Genomic DNA, 16,136 nt, shown 5'->3' with positions numbered 1-16,136 from the left:
GAAAATATTATGTACTACAGTATTTCCTATAGAAAATATTGTGCACTATAGTATTTCCTATAGAAAATATTGTGTACTACAGTATTTCCTTGTGTACTACAGTATTTCCTATAGAAAATATTGTGTACTACAGTATTTCCTATAGAAAATATTGTGTACTACAGTATTTCCTATAGAAAATATTGTGTACTACAGTATTTCCTATAGAAAATATTGTGTACTACAGTATTTCCTATAGAAAATATTGTGTACTACAGTATTTCCTATAGAAAATATTGTGTACTACAGTATTTCCTATAGAAAATATTGTGTACTACAGTATTTCCTATAGAAAATATTGTGTACTACAGTATTTCCTATAGAAAATATTGTGTACTACAGTATTTCCTATAGAAAATATTGTGTACTACAGTATTTCCTATAGAAAATATTGTGTACTACTGTATTTCCTATAGAAAATATTGTGTACTACAGTATTTCCTATAGAAAATATTGTGTACTACAGTATTTCCTATAGAAAATATTGTGTACTACAGTATTTCCTATAGAAAATATTGTGTACTACAGTATTTCCTATAGAAAATATTGTGTACTACAGTATTTCCTATAGAAAATATTGTGTACTACAGTATTTCCTATAGAAAATATTGTGTACTACAGTATTTCCTATAGAAACTATTGTGTACTACAGTATTTCCTATAGAAACTATTGTGTACTACAGTATTTCCTATAGAAAATATTGTGTTCTACAGTATTTCCTATAGAAAATATTGTGTACTTCAGTATTTCCTATAGAAAATATTGTGTACTACAGTATTTCCTATAGAAAATATTGTGTACTACAGTATTTCCTATAGAAAATATTGTGTACTACAGTATTTCCTATAGAAAATATTGTGTACTACAGTATTTCCTATAGAAAATATTGTGTACTACAGTATTTCCTATAGAAAATATTGTGTACTACAGTATTTCCTATAGAAAATATTGTGTACTACAGTATTTCCTATAGAAAATATGGTGTACTACAGTATTTCCTATGGAAAATATTGTGTACTACAGTATTTCCTATAGAAAATATTGTGTACTACAGTATTTCCTATAGAAAATATTGTGTACTACAGTATTTCCTATAGAAAATATTGTGTACTACAGTATTTCCTATAGAAAATATTGTGTACTACAGTATTTCCTATAGAAAATATTGTGTACTACAGTATTTCCTATAGAAAATATTGTGTACTACAGTATTTCCTATAGAAAATATTGTGTACTACAGTATTTCCTATAGAAAATATTGTGTACTATAGTATTTCCTATAGAAAATTTTGTGTACTACAGTATTTCCTATAGAAAATTTTGTGTACTACAGTATTTCCTATAGAAAATATTGTGTACTACAGTATTTCCTATAGAAAATATTGTGTACTACAGTATTTCCTATAGAAAATATTGTGTACTACATTATTTCCTATAGAAAATATTGTGTACTACAGTATTTCCTATAGAAAATATTGTGTAATACAGTATTTCCTATAGAAAATATTGTGTACTACAGTATTTCCTATAGAAAATATTGTGTACTACAGTATTTCCTATAGAAAATATTGTGTACTATAGTATTTCCTATAGAAAATTTTGTGTACTACAGTATTTCCTATAGAAAATTTTGTGTACTACAGTATTTCCTATAGAAAATATTGTGTACTATAGTATTTCCTATAGAAAATTTTGTGTACTACAGTATTTCCTATAGAAAATATTGTGTACTACAGTAGTTCCTATAGAAAATATTGTGTACTACAGTATTTCCTATAGAAAATATTGTGTACTACAGTATTTCCTATAGAAAATATTCTGTACTGCAGTATTTCCTATAGAAAATATTGTGTACTACAGTATTTCCTATAGAAAATATTGTGTACTATAGTATTTCCTATAGAAAATATTCTGTACTACAGTGTTTCCTATAGAAAATATTGTGTACTACAGTATTTCCTATAGAAAATATTGTGTACTACAGTATTTCCTATAGAAAATATTGTGTACTACAGTATTTCCTATAGAAAATATTGTGTACTACAGTATTTCCTATAGAAAATATTGTGTACTACAGTATTTCCTATAGAAAATATTGTGTACTACAGTATTTCCTATAGAAAATATTGTGTACTACAGTATTTCCTATAGAAAATATTGTGTACTACAGTATTTCCTATAGAAAATATTGTGTACTACAGTATTTCCTATAGAAAATATTGTGTACTACAGTATTTCCTATAGAAAATATTGTGTACTACAGTATTTCCTATAGAAAATATTGTGTACTACAGTATTTCCTATAGAAAATATTGTGTACTACAGTATTTCCTATAGAAAATATTGTGTACTACAGTATTTCCTATAGAAAATATTGTGTACTACAGTATTTCCTATAGAAAATATTGTGTACTACAGTATTTCCTATAGAAAATATTGTGTACTACAGTATTTCCTATAGAAAATATTGTGTACTACAGTATTTCCTATAGAAAATTTTGTGTACTACAGTATTTCCTATAGAAAATATTGTGTACTACAGTATTTCCTATAGAAAATATTGTGTACTACAGTATTTCCTATAGAAAATATTTTGTACTACAGTATTTCCTATAGAAAATATTGTCTACTACAGTATTTCCTATAGAAAATATTGTGTACTACAGTATTTCCTGTAGAAAATATTGTGTACCATAGTATTTCCTATAGAAAATATTGTGTACTATAGTATTTCCTATAGAAAATATTATGTACTACAGTATTTCCTATAGAAAATATTGTGCACTATAGTATTTCCTATAGAAAATATTGTGTACTACAGTATTTCCTTGTGTACTACAGTATTTCCTATAGAAAATATTGTGTACTACAGTATTTCCTATAGAAAATATTGTGTACTACAGTATTTCCTATAGAAAATATTGTGTACTACAGTATTTCCTATAGAAAATATTGTGTACTACAGTATTTCCTATAGAAAATATTGTGTACTACAGTATTTCCTATAGAAAATATTGTGTACTACAGTATTTCCTATAGAAAATATTGTGTACTACAGTATTTCCTATAGAAAATATTGTGTACTACAGTATTTCCTATAGAAAATATTGTGTACTACAGTATTTCCTATAGAAAATATTGTGTACTACTGTATTTCCTATAGAAAATATTGTGTACTACAGTATTTCCTATAGAAAATATTGTGTACTACAGTATTTCCTATAGAAAATATTGTGTACTACAGTATTTCCTATAGAAAATATTGTGTACTACAGTATTTCCTATAGAAAATATTGTGTACTACAGTATTTCCTATAGAAAATATTGTGTACTACAGTATTTCCTATAGAAAATATTGTGTACTACAGTATTTCCTATAGAAAATATTGTGTACTACAGTATTTCCTATAGAAAATATTGTGTTCTACAGTATTTCCTATAGAAAATATTTTGTACTACAGTATTTCCTATAGAAAATATTGTGTACTACAGTATTTCCTATAGAAAATATTGTGTACTACAGTATTTCCTATAGAAAATATTGTGCACTACAGTATTTCCTATAGAAAATATTGTGCACTACAGTATTTCCTATAGAAAATATTGTGCACTACAGTATTTCCTATAGAAAATATTGTGCAATACAGTATTTCCTATAGAAAATATTGTGCAATACAGTATTTCCTATAGAAAATATTGTGCACTACAGTATTTCCTATAGAAAATATTGTGTACTACATTATTTCCTATAGAAAATATTGTGTACTACAGTATTTCCTATAGAAAATATTGCGTAATACAGTATTTCCTATAGAAAATATTGTGTACTACAGTATTTCCTATAGAAAATATTGTGTACTACAGTATTTCCTATAGAAAATATTGTGTACTACAGTATTTCCTATAGAAAATATTGTGTACTACAGTATTTCCTATAGAAAATATTGTGTACTATAGTATTTCCTATAGAAAATATTGTGTACTATAGTATTTCCTATAGAAAATATTGTGTACTATAGTATTTCCTATAGAAAATATTGTGTACTATAATATTTCCTATAGAAAATATTGTGTACTATAGTATTTCGTATAGAAAATTTTGTGTACTACAGTATTTCCTATAGAAAATATAGTGTACTATAGTATTTCCTATAGACAATTTTGTTTACTACAGTATTTCCTATAGAAAATATTGTGTACTACAGTATTTCCTATAGAAAATATTGTGTACTACAGTATTTCCTATAGAAAATATTGTGTACTACAGTATTTCCTATAGAAAATATTGTGTACTACAGTATTTCCTATAGAAAATATTGTGTACTACAGTATTTCCTATAGAAAATATTGTGTACTACAGTATTTCCTATAGAAAATATTGTGCACTACAGTATTTCCTATAGAAAATATTGTGCACTACAGTATTTCCTATAGAAAATATTGTGCACTACAGTATTTCCTATAGAAAATATTGTGCACTACAGTATTTCCTATAGAAAATATTGTGCAATACAGTATTTCCTATAGAAAATATTGTGCACTACAGTATTTCCTATAGAAAATATTGTGTACTACATTATTTCCTATAGAAAATATTGTGTACTACAGTATTTCCTATAGAAAATATTGTGTACTACATTATTTCCTATAGAAAATATTGTGTACTACAGTATTTCCTATAGAAAATTGTGTACTACAGTATTTCCTATAGAAAATATTGTGTACTATTTCCTGTACAAAATATTGTGTACTATAGTATTTCCTATAGAAAATATTGTGTACTATAGTATTTCCTATAGAAAATATAGTGTACTATAGTATTTCCTATAGAAAATATTGTGTACTATAGTATTTCCTATAGAAAATATTGTGTACTATAGTATTTCCTATAGAAAATATTGTGTACTATAGTATTTCCTATAGAAAATATTGTGTACTATAGTATTTCCTATAGAAAATATTGTGTACTATAGTATTTCCTATAGAAAATATTGTGTACTATAGTATTTCCTATAGAAAATTTTGTGTACTATAGTATTTCCTATAGAAAATATTGTGTACTATAGTATTTCCTATAGAAAATATTGTGTACTATAGTATTTCCTATAGAAAATATTGTGTACTACAGTATTTCCTATAGAAAATATTCTGTACTACAGTACTTCCTATAGAAAATATTGTGTACTACAGTATTTCCTATAGAAAATATTGTGTACTATAGTATTTCCTATAGAAAATTTTGTGTACTACAGTATTTCCTATGGAAAATATTGTGTACTACAGTATTTCCTATAGAAAATATTCTGTACTACAGTACTTCCTATAGAAAATATTGTGTACTATAGTATTTCCTATAGAAAATTTTGTGTACTACAGTATTTCCTATAGAAAATATTGTGTACTACAGTATTTCCTATAGAAAATATTGTGTACTACAGTATTTCCTATAGAAAATATTGTGTACTACAGTATTTCCTATAGAAAATTGTGTACTACAGTATTTCCTATAGAAAATATTGTGTACTACAGTATTTCCTGTACAAAATATTGTGTACTATAGTATTTCCTATAGAAAATATTGTGTACTATAGTATTTCCTATAGAAAATATAGTGTACTATAGTATTTCCTATAGAAAATATTGTGTACTATAGTATTTCCTATAGAAAATATTGTGTACTATAGTATTTCCTATAGAAAATATTGTGTACTATAGTATTTCCTATAGAAAATATTGTGTACTATAGTATTTCCTATAGAAAATATTGTGTACTATAGTATTTCCTATAGAAAATATTGTGTACTATAGTATTTTCTATAGAAAATTTTGTGTACTACAGTATTTCCTATAGAAAATATTGTGTACTACAGTATTTCCTATAGAAAAATTTGTGTACTACAGTATTTCCTATAGAAAATATTGTGTACTACAGTATTTCCTATAGAAAATATTGTGTACTACAGTATTTCCTATAGAAAATATTGTGTACTACAGTATTTCCTATAGAAAATATTGTGTACTACAGTATTTCCTATAGAAAATATTGTGTACTACAGTATTTCCTGTAGAAAATATTGTGTACCATAGTATTTCCTATAGAAAATATTGTGTTCTATAGTATTTCCTATAGAAAATATTGTGTACTACAGTATTTCCTATAGAAAATATTGTGCACTATAGTATTTCCTATAGAAAATATTGTGTACTACAGTATTTCCTATAGAAGATATTGTGTACTACAGTATTTCTTATAGAAAATATTGTGTACTACAGTATTTCCTATAGAAAATATTGTGTACTACAGTATTTTCTATAGAAAATATTGTGTACTACAGTATTTCCTATAGAAAATATTCTGTACTGCAGTATTTCCTATAGAAAATATTGTGTACTACAGTATTTCCTATAGAAAATATTGTGTACTATAGTATTTCCTATAGAAAATATTGTGTACTACAGTATTTCCTATAGAAAATATTGTGTACTACAGTATTTCCTATAGAAAATATTGTGTACTATAGTATTTCCTATAGAAAATATTGTGTACTATAGTATTTCCTATAGAAAATATTGTGTACTATAGTATTTCCTATAGAAAATTTTGTGTACTATAGTATTTCCTATAGAAAATATTGTGTACTATAGTATTTCCTATAGAAAATTTTGTGTACTACAGTATTTCCTATAGAAAATATTGTGTACTACAGTATTTCCTATAGAAAATATTGTGTACTACAGTATTTCCTATAGAAAATATTGTGTACTACAGTATTTCCTATAGAAAATATTGTGTGCTACAGTGTTTCCTATAGAAAATATTGTGTCCTACAGTATTTCCTATAGAAAATATTGTGTACTACAGTATTTCCTATAGAAAATATTGTGTACTACAGTATTTCCTATAGAAAATATTGTGTACTACAGTATTTCCTATAGAAAATATTGTGTACTACAGTATTTCCTATAGAAAATATTCTGTACTACAGTACTTCCTATAGAAAATATTCTGTACTACAGTATTGCCTATAGAAAATATTGTGTACTACAGTATTTCCTATAGAAAATATTGTGTACTACAGTATTTCCTATAGAAAATATTGTGTACTACAGTATTTCCTATAGAAAATATTGTGCACTACAGTATTTCCTGTAGAAAATATTGTGTACTATAGTATTTCCTATAGAAAATATTGTGTACTATAGTATTTCCTATAGAAAATATAGTATACTATAGTATTTCCTATAGAAAATATTGTGTACTATAGTATTTCCTATAGAAAATATTGTGTACTATAGTATTTCCTATAGAAAATATTGTGTACTATAGTATTTCCTATAGAAAATATTGTGTACTATAGTATTTCCTATAGAAAATATTGTGTACTACAGTATTTCCTATAGAAAATATTGTGTACTACAGTATTTCCTATAGAAAATATTGTGTACTACAGTATTTCCTATAGAAAATATTGTGTACTACAGTATTTCCTATAGAAAATATTGTGTACTACAGTATTTCCTATAGAAAATATTGTGTACTACAGTATTTCCTATAGAAAATATTGTGTACTACAGTGTTTCCTATAGAAAATATTGTGTACTACAGTATTTCCTGTAGAAAATATTGTGTACCATAGTATTTCCTATAGAAAATATTGTGTACTATAGTATTTCCTATAGAAAATATTGTGTACTATAGTATTTCCTATAGAAAATTTAGTGTACTATAGTATTTCCTATAGAAAATATTGTGTACTATAGTATTTCCTATAGAAAATATTGTGTACTATAGTATTTCCTATAGAAAATATTGTGTACTATAGTATTTCCTATAGAAAATATTGTGTACTATAGTATTTCCTATAGAAAATATTGTGTACTATAGTATTTCCTATAGAAAATATTGTGTACTATAGTATTTCCTATAGAAAATATTGTGTACTATAATATTTCCTATAGAAAATATTGTGTACTATAGTATTTCCTATAGAAAATATTGTGTACTACAGTATTTCCTATAGAAAATATTCTGTACTACAGTACTTCCTATAGAAAATATTGTGTACTATAGTATTGCCTATAGAAAATATTGTGTGCTATAGTATTTCCTATAGAAAATTTTGTGTACTACAGTATTTCCTATAGAAAATATTGTGTACTACAGTATTTCCTATAGAAAATATTCTGTACTACAGTACTTCCTATAGAAAATATTGTGTACTATAGTATTTCCTATAGAAAATATTGTGTACTATAGTATTTCCTATAGAAAATTTTGTGTACTACAGTATTTCCTATAGAAAATATTGTGTACTACAGTATTTCCTATAGAAAATATTGTGTACTACAGTATTTCCTATAGAAAATATTGTGTACTACAGTATTTCCTATAGAAAGTATTGTGTACTACAGTATTTCCTATAGAAAATATTGTGTACTACAGTATTTCCTATAGAAAATATTGTGTACTACAGTATTTCCTATAGAAAATATTGTGTACTACAGTATTTCCTATAGAAAATATTGTACACTACAGTATTTCCTATAGAAAATATTGTGCACTACTGTATTTCCTATAGAAAATATTGTGCACTACAGTATTTCCTATAGAAAATATTGTGCAATACAGTATTTTCTATAGAAAATATTGTGCACTACAGTATTTCCTATAGAAAATATTGTGTACTACATTATTTCCTATAGAAAATATTGTGTACTACAGTATTTCCTATAGAAAATATTGTGTAATACAGTATTTCCTATAGAAAATATTGTGTACTACAGTATTTCCTATAGAAAATTGTGTACTACAGTATTTCCTATAGAAAATATTGTGTACTACAGTATTTCCTGTACAAAATATTGTGTACTATAGTATTTCCTATAGAAAATATTGTGTACTATAGTATTTCCTATAGAAAATATTGTGCACTACAGTATTTCCTGTAGAAAATATTGTGTACTATAGTATTTCCTATAGAAAATATTGTGTACTATAGTATTTCCTATAGAAAATATTGTGTACTATAGTATTTCCTATAGAAAATATTGTGTACTATAGTATTTCCTATAGAAAATATTGTGTACTATAGTATTTCCTATAGAAAATTTTGTGTACTACAGTATTTCCTATAGAAAATATTGTGTACTACAGTATTTCCTATAGAAAATTTTGTGTACTACAGTATTTCCTATAGAAAATATTGTGTACTACAGTATTTCCTATAGAAAATATTGTGTACTACAGTATTTCCTATAGAAAATATTGTGTACTACAGTATTTCCTATAGAAAATATTGTGTACTACAGTATTTCCTATAGAAAATTTTGTGTACTACAGTATTTCCTATAGAAAATATTGTGTACTACAGTATTTCCTATAGAAAATATTGTGTACTACAGTATTTCCTATAGAAAATATTGTGTACTACAGTATTTCCTATAGAAAATATTGTGCACTATAGTATTTCCTATAGAAAATATTGTGTACTACAGTATTTCCTATAGAAAATATTGTGTACTACAGTATTTCCTATAGAAAATATTGTGTACTACAGTATTTCCTATAGAAAATATTGTGTACTACAGTATTTCCTATAGAAAATATTGTGTACTACAGTATTTCCTATAGAAAATATTCTGTACTGCAGTATTTCCTTTAGAAAATATTGTGTACTACAGTATTTCCTATAGAAAATATTGTGTACTATAGTATTTCCTATAGAAAATATTGTGTACTACAGTATTTCCTATAGAAAATATTGTCTACTACAGTATTTCCTATAGAAAATATTGTGTACTATAGTATTTCCTATAGAAAATATTGTGTACTATAGTATTTCCTATAGAAAATATTGTGTACTATAGTATTTCCTATAGAAAATTTTGTGTACTACAGTATATCCTATAGAAAATATTGTGTACTACAGTATTTCCTATAGAAAATATTGTGTACTACAGTATTTCCTATAGAAAATATTGTGTACTACAGTATTTAATATAGAAAATATTGTGTCCTACAGTATTTCCTATAGAAAATATTGTGTACTACAGTATTTCCTATAGAAAATATTGTGTACTACAATATTTCCTATAGAAAATATTGTGTACTACAGTATTTCCTATAGAAAATATTCTGTACTACAGTACTTCCTATAGAAAATATTCTGTACTACAGTATTGCCTATAGAAAATATTGTGTACTACAGTATTGCCTATAGAAAATATTGTGTACTACAGTATTGCCTATAGAAAATATTCTGTACTACAGTATTGCCTATAGAAAATATTCTGTACTACAGTATTTCCTATAGAAAATATTGTGTACTACAGTATTTCCTATAGAAAATATTGTGCACTACAGTATTTCCTATAGAAAATATTGTGCACTACAGTATTTCCTATAGAAAATATTGTATACTACAGTATTTCCTATAGAAAATATTGTGTACTACAGTATTTCCTATAGAAAATATTGTGTACTACAGTATTTCCTATAGAAAATATTGTGTACTACAGTATTTCCTATAGAAAATATTGTGTACTACAGTATTTCCTATAGAAAATATTGTGTACTACAGTATTTCCTATAGAAAATATTGTGTACTACAGTATTTCCTATAGAAAATATTGTGTACTACAGTATTTCCTATAGAAAATATTGTGTACTACAGTATTTCCTGTAGAAAATATTGTGTACCATAGTATTTCCTATAGAAAATATTGTGTACTATAGTATTTCCTATAGAAAATATTGTGTACTACAGTATTTCCTATAGAAAATATTGAGCACTATAGTATTTTCTATAGAAAATATTGTGTACTATAGTATTTCCTATAGAAAATATTGTGTACTATAGTATTTCCTATAGAAAATATTGTGTACTATAGTATTTCCTATAGAAAATTTTGTGTACTACAGTATTTCCTATAGAAAATATTGTGTACTATAGTATTTCCTATAGAAAATTTTGTGTACTACAGTATTTCCTATAGAAAATATTGTGTACTGCAGTATTTCCTATAGAAAATATTGTGTACTATAGTATTTCCTATAGAAAATATTGTGTACTATAGTATTTCCTATAGAAAATATTGTGTACAACAGTATTTCCTATAGAAAATATTGTGCACTATAGTATTTCCTATAGAAAATATTGTGTACTATAGTATTTCCTATAGAAAATATTGTGTACTATAGTATTTCCTATAGAAAATATTGTGTACTATAGTATTTCCTATAGAAAATTTTGTGTACTACAGTATTTCCTATAGAAAATATTGTGTACTATAGTATTTCCTATAGAAAATTTTGTGTACTACAGTATTTCCTATAGAAAATATTGTGTACTACAGTATTTCCTATAGAAAATATTGTGTACTACAGTATTTCCTATAGAAAATATTGTGTACTACAGTATTTCCTATAGAAAATATTGTGTACTACAGTATTTCCTATAGAAAATATTGTGTACTACAGTATTTCCTATAGAAAATATTGTGTACTACAGTATTTCCTATAGAAAATATTGTGTACTACAGTATTTCCTATAGAAAATATTGTGTACTGCAGTATTTCCTATAGAAAATATTGTGTACTACAGTATTTCCTATAGAAAATATTGTCTACTATAGTATTTCCTATAGAAAATATTGTGTACTACAGTATTTCCTATAGAAAATATTGTGTACTATAGTATTTCCTATAGAAAATATTGTGTACTATAGTATTTCCTATAGAAAATATTGTGTACTATAGTATTTCCTATAGAAAATATTGTGTACTATAGTATTTCCTATAGAAAATATTGTGTACTATAGTATTTCCTATAGAAAATATTGTGTACTATAGTATTTCCTATAGAAAATATTGTGTACTATAGTATTTCCTATAGAAAATTTTGTGTACTACAGTATTTCCTATAGAAAATATTGTGTACTACAGTATTTCCTATAGAAAATATTGTGTACTACAGTATTTTCTATAGAAAATATTGTGTACTACAGTATTTCCTATAGAAAATATTGTGTCCTACAGTATTTCCTATAGAAAATATTGTGTACTACAGTATTTCCTATAGAAAATATTGTGTACTACAGTATTTCCTATAGAAAATATTGTGTACTACAGTATTTCCTATATAAAATATTGTGTACTACAGTATTTCCTGTAGAAAATATTCTGTACTACAGTACTTCCTATAGAAAATATTCTGTACTACAGTATTGCCTATAGAAAATATTGTGTACTACAGTATTTCCTATAGAAAATATTCTGTACTACAGTATTTCCTATAGAAAATATTGTGTACTACAGTATTTCCTATAGAAAATATTGTGTACTACAGTATTTCCTATAGAAAATATTGTGTACTACAGTATTTCCTATAGAAAATATTCTGTACTACAGTATTTCCTATAGAAAATATTCTGTACTATAGTATTTCCTATAGAAAATATTCTGTACTATAGTATTTCCTATAGAAAATATTCTGTACTACAGTGTTTCCTATAGAAAATATTCTGTACTACAGTATTTCCTATAGAAAATATTCTGTACTACAGTACTTCCTATAGAAAATATTCTGTACTACAGTATTGCCTATAGAAAATATTGTGTACTACAGTATTGCCTATAGAAAATATTCTGTACTACAGTATTTCCTATAGAAAATATTGTGTACTACAGTATTTCCTATAGAAAATATTGTGCACTACAGTATTTCCTATAGAAAATATTGTGCACTACAGTATTTCCTATAGAAAATATTGTGTACTACAGTATTTCCTATAGAAAATATTGTGTACTACAGTATTTCCTATAGAAAATATTGTGTACTACAGTATTTCCTATAGAAAATATTGTGTACTACAGTATTTCCTATAGAAAATATTGTGTACTACAGTATTTCCTATAGAAAATATTGTGTACTACAGTATTTCCTATAGAAAATATTGTGTACTACAGTATTTCCTATAGAAAATATTGTGTACTACAGTATTTCATATAGAAAATATTGTGTACTACAGTATTTCATATAGAAAATATTGTGTACTACAGTATTTCCTATAGAAAATATTGTGTACTACAGTATTTCCTATAGAAAATATTGTGTACTACAGTATTTCCTATAGAAAATATTGTGTACTACAGTATTTCCTATAGAAAATATTGTGTACTACAGTATTTCCTATAGAAAATATTGTGTACTACAGTATTTCCTATAGAAAATATTGTGTACTACAGTATTTTCTATAGAAAATATTGTGTACTACAGTATTTCCTATAGAAAATATTGTGTACTACAGTATTTCCAATAGAAAATATTGTGTACTACAGTATTTCCTATAGAAAATATTGTGTACTACAGTATTTCCTATAGAAAATATTGTGTACTACAGTATTTCCTATAGGAAATATTGTGTACTACAGTATTTCCTATAGAAAATATTGTGTACTACAGTATTTCCTATAGAAAATATTGTGTACTACAGTATTTCCTATAGAAAATATTGTGTACTACAGTATTTCCTATAGAAAATATTGTGTACTACAGTATTTCCTATAGAAAATATTGTGTACTACAGTATTTCCTATAGAAAATATTGTGTACTACAGTATTTCCTATAGAAAATATTGTGTACTACAGTATTTCCTATAGAAAATATGGTGTACTACAGTATTACCTATAGAAAATATGGTGTACTACAGTATTTCCTATAGAAAATATTGTGTACTACAGTATTTCCTATAGAAAATATTGTGTACTACAGTTTTTCCTATAGAAAATATTGTGTACTACAGTATTTCCTATAGAAAATATTGTGTACTACAGTATTTCCTGTAGAAAATATTGTGTACCATAGTATTTCCTATAGAAAATATTGTGTACTATAGTATTTCCTATAGAAAATATTGTGTACTACAGTATTTCCTATAGAAAATATTGTGCACTATAGTATTTCCTATAGAAAATATTGTGTACTATAGTATTTCCTATAGAAAATATTGTGTACTATAGTATTTCCTATAGAAAATATTGTGTACTATAGTATTTCCTATAGAAAATTTTGTGTACTACAGTATTTCCTATAGAAAATATTGTGTACTATAGTAATTCCTATAGAAAATTTTGTGTACTACAGTATTTCCTATAGAAAATATTGTGTACTACAGTAGTTCCTATAGAAAATATTGTGTACTACAGTATTTCCTATAGAAAATATTGTGTACTACAGTATTTCCTATAAAAAATATTGTGTACTACAGTATTTCCTATAGAAAATATTGTGTACTACAGTATTTCCTATAGAAAATATTGTGTACTACAGTATTTCCTATATAAAATATTCTGTACTGCAGTATTTCCTATAGAAAATATTGTGTACTACAGTATTTCCTTTAGAAAATATTGTGTACTATAGTATTTCCTATAGAAAATTTTGTGTACTACAGTATTTCCTATAGAAAATATTGTGTACTACAGTATTTCCTATAGAAAATATTGTGTACTATAGTATTTCCTATAGAAAATATTGTGTACTATAGTATTTCCTATAGAAAATATTGTGTACTATAGTATTTCCTATAGAAAATATTGTGTACTATAGTATTTCCTATAGAAAATATTGTGTACTATAGTATTTCCTATAGAAAATATTGTGTACTATAGTATTTCCTATAGAAAATTTTGTGTACTGCAGTATTTCCTATAGAAAATATTGTGTACTACAGTATTTCCTATAGAAAATATTGTGTACTACAGTATTTCCTATAGAAAATATTGTGTACTACAGTATTTCCTATAGAAAATATTGTGTCCTACAGTATTTCCTATAGAAAATATTGTGTACTACAGTATTTCCTATAGAAAATATTGTGTACTACAGTATTTCCTATAGAAAATATTGTGTACTACAGTATTTCCTATAGAAAATATTCTGTACTACAGTACTTCCTATAGAAAATATTGTGTACTACAGTATTTCCTATAGAAAATATTGTGTACTACAGTATTTCCTATAGAAAATATTCTGTACTACAGTATTTCCTATAGAAAATATTGTGTACTACAGTATTTCCTATAGAAAATATTGTGTACTACAGTATTTCCTATAGAAAATATTCTGTACTACAGTATTTCCTATAGAAAATATTCTGTACTACAGTATTTCCCATAGAAAATATTCTGTACTATAGTATTTCCTATAGAAAATATTGTGTACTACAGTATTTCCTATAGAAAATATTGTGTACTACAGTATTTCCTATAGAAAATATTGTGTACTACAGTATTTCCTATAGAAAATATTGTGTACTACAGTATTTCCTATAGAAAATATTGTGTACTACAGTATTTCCTATAGAAAATATTGTGTACTACAGTATTTCCTATAGAAAATATTGTGTACTACAGTATTTCCTATAGAAAATATTGTGTACTACAGTATTTCCTATAGAAAATATTGTGTACTACAGTATTTCCTATAGAAAATATTGTGTACTACAGTATTTCCTATAGAAAATATTGTGTACTACAGTATTTCCTATAGAAAATATTGTGTACTACAGTATTTCCTATAGAAAATATTGTGTACTACAGTATTTCCTATAGAAAATATTGTGTACTACAGTATTTCCTATAGAAAATATTGTGTACTACAGTATTTCCTATAGAAAATATTGTGTACTACAGTATTTCCTATAGAAAATATTGTGTACTACAGTATTTCCTATAGAAAATATTGTGTACTACAGTATTTCCTATAGAAAATATTGTGTACTACAGTATTTCCTATAGAAAATATTGTGTACTACAGTATTTCCTATAGAAAATATTGTGTACTATAGTATTTCCTATAGAAAATATTGTGTACTACAGTATTTCCTATAGAAAATATTGTGCACTATAGTATTTCCTATAGAAAATATTGTGTACTATAGTATTTCCTATAGAAAATTTTGTGTACTACAGTATTTCCTATAGAAAATATTGTGTACTATAGTATTTCCTATAGAAAATTTTGTGTACTACAGTATTTCCTATAGAAAATATTGTGTACTACAGTATTTCCTATAGAAAATATTGTGTACTAC

The sequence above is a fragment of the Calliphora vicina genome, unplaced genomic scaffold (assembly GCF_958450345.1).
Source record: "Calliphora vicina unplaced genomic scaffold, idCalVici1.1 scaffold_15, whole genome shotgun sequence".
NCBI classification, from domain to species: Eukaryota; Metazoa; Arthropoda; class Insecta; order Diptera; family Calliphoridae; genus Calliphora; species Calliphora vicina.
This window is presented reverse-complemented; position numbering follows the sequence as displayed.